Source organism: Oryzias melastigma, linkage group LG7 (genome assembly GCF_002922805.2).
Source record: "Oryzias melastigma strain HK-1 linkage group LG7, ASM292280v2, whole genome shotgun sequence".
In the NCBI taxonomy this organism is placed as follows: Eukaryota; Metazoa; Chordata; class Actinopteri; order Beloniformes; family Adrianichthyidae; genus Oryzias; species Oryzias melastigma.
In genome coordinates this window covers 23,772,157-23,778,247 of record NC_050518.1, presented here as the reverse complement: position 1 = coordinate 23,778,247, position 6,091 = coordinate 23,772,157, and the positions used below count along the sequence as shown (strand labels likewise).

The following is a 6,091-nucleotide window of genomic DNA, read 5'->3' as shown; positions in this document are numbered from 1 at the left end:
GCTGGGATGCATTGGAGCTACCATCTGAAATCAAGCGTTGCTCTCTTTTTTTATTATTATGTGTTACCCTCCCAAAAAATATTCGGCTTTGACAAATAAAAGACCCAGTTTGATCACAAATTTTCCTTCTGAAAGGTATTTTTCTGCTGTGTAATTCTCTGCTGCTGAGAAAATATCCTGAAAGCCATTTAGAAAGTGAAAGGTGAAGAAAAAGCAGAAAACAAAATGAACAAGACCACATTAAATCTGTTTTTTTTTTCTCAAAATAAACCAAAGATATTTTACAAATCTTCAATACACACAACTAGATTCTGTTATCCTTCAAGTCTCATATCAAAAAGGTCATAAATGTTTACATGATTTACATGTGGAAAATTAATAGTAATCTGGTGTTTCATTACAAATCTGACCTGAAAGCTTGTGTTTTCATTTCCGTTAAGCCAATCCTCCCATTCCTGCTCTAAAGTCTCACCGTGTTGCATCAACATCAGTCCACCCCTCCCTCCTCTGTTTCTGCTGAAAATAATTGAGTCCCTGTGTGGAGGAAGCCTTGATCTTCAGAAACAAGATTTAGCTAATGTCATCTTTGTGATACCAGCCCGCTGAAAGTAGAATAAATGATTTTTCACCATGTTTCTGTTCTCTTCTCTTCAGAATTACTCCACAGTTCAAACATGAAGCACTGACATACCCTGCAATTTAAACTGATGTTAGCTCAAAGATTCAACATAATAATTAATGGTTAAATGAGTGATGAATACTTGCATACACCTGCAGCAATACACCGAGGCTGGGGTAAATAACCAAACAATGAGCTCTGAAGCTACGTTCACAACGCCCTCGGCAACACACGATCAAGCCGCCGCTTCCAATCAAACATCTAGACTCTATATAAATGTGTATGAACTCATGTCGCTCACATGCCCTGTGTGTCCGCAGCTTCAGAGTTCCATCCAAGAAAACCAAGATGAAGCTTTTACTGCAAGACACACACATCATTTTCTACAAATGAGAGCTGTGGTTCCAATTTGGATTTAATTAAAAAGGTTAAAAAATGGCAAAACATACCACTCAAAGATGAATACAAGATCTAATCAGACTGAGGCTTTAATTGTGTCAAAGAACCCAACAAAAAATAAACATACAAGCAAATAATTTCACTCAAACAATCGTGAAGGATGAGAGATGAAACCCAAGGGAGCGTAGCATCAAGGAAGAGACAACCTCCACCTCACTACACATCTGCTCCTGTTGGCTCTAAACAGAACAAGGTTAAGTGGGGGTGCAACTTAATGGAAATCATTAAAAATAAATAATAGGATTGTTCAAAATCCCAACACAGCTATATTAAAACATAAGAAACAGAACGAATAGAAACCACATGATGAAGTATAAATACAAGAAACCACATATTATATTTTGAACTTGAGATATTTTAGGGTCCAGATGACCCAACCCTTACGCTGACATGTTATCCTTCCCATGACAAATGTGGATGAAGGGGGAAAGGAATTTTATGTCTGCCATGGACACGAGTGAAAATCAAAAATCATTGAGAAAAAAAAAATTGGTGCACAGTCTTGTGGGGTCCAGATGACCCCACTACCAGTGTTAACATGCCAAGGATAGTACAAAGGTTAATCTAGGGAAATGCAGGAGACGTAGACCTAATTCAAATTCTTCTCCTATACCTCCGATAGTAGGGGCATTTGGGAGGTAAGGGTTTCCAAAATACTTTTCTTAAGGGGTTGCCATAGTAGCAGAAGGGCTCCGTGTCCCTTAGCTGTGAGGGTGTTCCACATCACACTGTGGCGCGGAGGAGAAACTTATTTCTTCGCATGGTTGTGTTCTGAAGCATAAAAGTTTACATTCAAATGTGAGTACTATGGGGTTTGCGGCCTGAGTGTAGTTTTGTTTCTATGTGTTCATGGTTCAACCTGCTACTTCCCTCTCCAACCACCAGAGGGAGTGCTCACCTGAGTTTTAACCACACCATTCTCCTTCACCTGGGCTCTGGTCATCATCAGGTGTTTCCCATCTGCTCATCAGTGCCTCAGTATTTAGTCTGGCTTCTCACCTTGGCTCACTGCGAAGTCTTGTATTGCCCTCTATACATTCTGAGCGTTATTCCTATGCCTGTCTCTCAGTTTCCTGACTCCTGCCTGCCTCCTGGACTCTTCATATCACATCTGTGTCCTGACCTCTGCCTGTTTATTGGCCATGCCATGTCTCAGCCTGTTCCTCCATTAAAACCTTGTTTGCACATGGATCCACATGCTTCTGCCTCTTTGTCGCACTATGATAGCCACTTTTGGGAAAAGCGACTCACCTGACCACAGTTCTTTCACTGTGTTTCTCTGTCTCTGTGACTGAGTTTGACAGCTCAATGTTTCACATTAAACAGAAAGGGGGAAAAACTAAAAATTAGGGGACCTTTTTTATTAATGTCTTTATGAAAATAAGATAAAGTCCCCCGTACTCCACAGTGGATCTCTGTCTGCTGGCATATCGAGTGGTGCCGCTGACTCCTGGGTAGCTGGATGGCTGTAGTCAGAGAGCCGCCATAAGGGAAGGCTGGCAATATGTCCAGAGTGTATCCTGGCTTCACCCAACAGTAGCCAGGACGAGCTCTGGTAACCCTGTGGCCTCAACAGGGTATGGACAGGGGAGAAGATGGCGATCAGTTCCATAAACTCAAAGCTAGCAGATAAAAACAAACAGCAGGAGTTCCTATAGAGCAGGTTGCTCCAAAACACACCCACTGATAAAGACTCTTTAATATGGGACAAAAAGAAAGTAATACGACTCTCATACTGCATAATCAAAGCCTCAGCAGCTGAATGTTCCTGTAAGTGTCAGGCTGTTCTCTACAACATGACAACCATTTACTGGGCTCTTTTTTGTTGAAAAGACCTCTGTGGCAAAACATTCAAGTTAACATAAAATGTTTACACTAGTCTTTACTCTTTGTTTCATTATATTCTAAAATGCAAACATAACCTAAAACTTCTGAACTGATGCTTTAAAACAAGATTGCATGAAAACAACTCATTTGGAGCTGGGACTTGGGTAAAGAGGGCCACAGACTCACAACTAAAGGACAATTGTGAGTCACCAACCAACCTATGAAACTATAAAACATGTTTTTGAACTGTGGGAGGAAGGTGGAGTGTGTATAAAAACACTGTTATGCACATTCCTCATAGAAAGAACCCAGCTGCAGTTTGAACCAGGGTCTTCTCACAGTTCTTAACCATGCCTCAATATGTGACAAATTGGGAATGATAATGTGTTGGTATGTCCTTTGCAAAAGATAAGTGCACTACAACTCAATGGAAAGGAAAGGGTGTTTAAAAAAAAAATTATTGAAAAAAACAACTTAAGCGAACAAAATGATTTACATTTGTGCTAATTAAACACACTGTCATCCTAGGGAGGGCAGCCAAAAGCAGACAACTAAAAAAGAAAAATAAAAAACATATCTTTCCTAATAGAAGCTCAAAATCACTTACTTTGAAATGGGGTCATTCTCAAGTTTTGTAATGTAACACACTGAAATGGTGTCAACTAGATAAAGACCGGCTGCAAAGATTAACCTAAAGTTACTGAAACATGTTTCATAACTAGGATTAACAACTAGAACTAACCTTCTTTCCACTGATCCCTGTTTACCTCCCAGAAAACAGTATTGTTTATTCATCTTAATCTAAATGAGAAATTCTCGTAAATGTATGTTGAACTGTTATGGCAGTGTACGGCTTAAGATTTTTTTTACCAGGTAATGTAAATACTATTTAAAAAGGCAGCGCCTGTTCAGAATCTCATGTACAACAGGTGCAACTAATGCATTAAATGTGCTCAGGTAATGCGCCAAATAAAGAAAACCTTTTGAAAATTGGCCACTCTACTGCCGAAAGTCTGGATAACACACCAGATTTATCAGATTTTTCCTGCATTCAACACAGCTGGAAATACTAATTGTCCAACTCAGAAGAGAACTTTCCAAAATGTCAATTTAGCTATAGTGTCGTACTAGTCTATGCAAAGAATCATCAGTTCACCTAGTTTATTATTTTTCACGGTAACATTCATGGAAGAACTTAGATTTTTCTCTCAGTCCACTTTTTTCCAGTTTCTACAAGAAAAAAAACACACAAATGCATTAAAAAGCAATTAAAACAACAAAGCACAGTCATAAACAATACGCAAATTAGGGAATAGATGTGCAAAACTTAGGTTGAACCTAAATAAACAATGTTTGCAAGTGTGCAGACTGCAACTGCCCTGGGAAACACAACAACGTGTCACTTCTGTTGGGGGGACAAACTTCTTAAATGACCGTGCGGAGAGGCTGAGAAAAAATGTGAAAAAGCATTGGCTTGATATCAAGAAATGGGTTTCAATGAAGGAAGACAAAATAAATAAATAAACCGAACAGAGGAATAATGAAACATATTGGATTTCTCTAAGAGTAGTTAAGAAATATATTGCAGGTAAAAATGCTTCACTCATTTCTCGAAGCTCAGTTTTATGGTTCACATTGATCTAAATTTAATTGCAGCTGCTATAAAACTACTGTGTTGTCAGCCGCCACAAATCAGATCACAAGTGAACAAAAAGCATTTCTGAAGTTTCTGTGTTGAGTCATGTGGGCCTTAACTGCAGCTCTATGTGTTGGAGACATAAAATGACAAAAGAAACATTTTTAGCAGCTTAGTTTAAGTGAATGCATAAGTAACCAGTTCCGAGAGAATATTCTTTTGGCAAATCCTACAGTCAAATCTTGACTCTTATATTCATTTTGTTTGAAATACTTTGATAATCCTGTCAACTGTTGGTTCTGCAATGTTCCAAGTGCATTGTCAGTAATCCTGTTTTCAGTATATTTTGTTCCAACTTTTATGTTTGCTAGGTCATATGAGGAAATGCAGTCTAGCTTGGTGTTAAGTTAACATTTTAGACATGTTTAGTTTTTAGTTGTCCCCTGTCAGTCACTCCAGGTTCATTTTAATAATAATGTCTTTGTTTCTGTTAATTGTCCTAATATATATGTGTCTAGCTTTCAGTTTGTCATAATCAGGTCATCTCTTTGGTCACCTTTTTGTTTTGTCATGTTTATGTTTATTTAAAGTTTCTGCCACCAAACTTGGTCTGCTGCACATTAGGTCCTACACCACCAGTTCCTGATGTTAGCTGCAAAGCTACGTTCACAGCAGGCATTTGTGGCAGGTTCAAGAATACGTTGAACATAGCTTTTGGCAGATGGTGTTCCCCTGAGTATGAGGCTACCAAATACTAGCACATGTACTCACAGTTAAAAGAGGCTTAATGTGAAATGTCAAAGTCATGTAAATCTTGTGAATATTACTCCAAGTGTTCATATATCCAAAAGACTGGTGTCATATAATTCCATCCATCTGTTACGGCTATTTGGTTTTAGTTTTTTTTTCTTTTTGTTCTGTGTTTTGTATGTGTTTTGTGTACTTTATTTCTGTCAGAGTGGGACTTTGTTGTTTTTGTGGATCTTTGTGTGTCTGTTGATTTCAGGTGTGGTGCTGGAAGGGTGAGGCTCCCATTGGTCTCAAACTGATGGAGGGAACCTTCAAAAGCACCTTGTGGACCTCCAGCCCACGATAAGGAAGCCTGGCTGCAACATGATTCTATTGCATTTTGACAATCGTCTCCACCTTTAATGTTGTTTGTGTTGCATTTTGTAGTTTTTGGCAGTGTTTTGTGTTTAGTCCCAGTTTTTGTAGTCTTTAGTTTGGTTTTGGTTAATGTTTAAGTGAAGCTGTAAGGGTGAACTGCCATTTTCTTTAGTACACGATTTCTCCGGTTTATGTTAGTACAGGGAGGTTAGTGTTTGTCATTGTTTTACTTTTTCGTTTGCAGGTAAGCACCCTGGGTTCAGTTAGGTGGAGCTTTGTTTGTTTTCTTGGCCTTGGTTTACCTTTTGCTTCACCTTTAGGTTGTTTCTCTTTAATTTGTTTTCTTGTAAATTAATTTGTCATCTTTTTTATGGGTATATTATGTTTGTATTTTTGTTATAGATTTTTCTTATTTTACTTTAATGTTGTGCTCTTTAATCCCC

The 6,091-nt window shown here is 38.4% G+C and overlaps 1 long non-coding RNA gene across 1 annotated transcript in view; it reads left to right on the top strand.

Moving 5' to 3' along the window:
- LOC112159381 overlaps positions 1–6,091 on the top strand; it is an 11,768-nt gene that overhangs the window by 3,912 nt on the left and 1,765 nt on the right. The window lies entirely within an intron of this gene.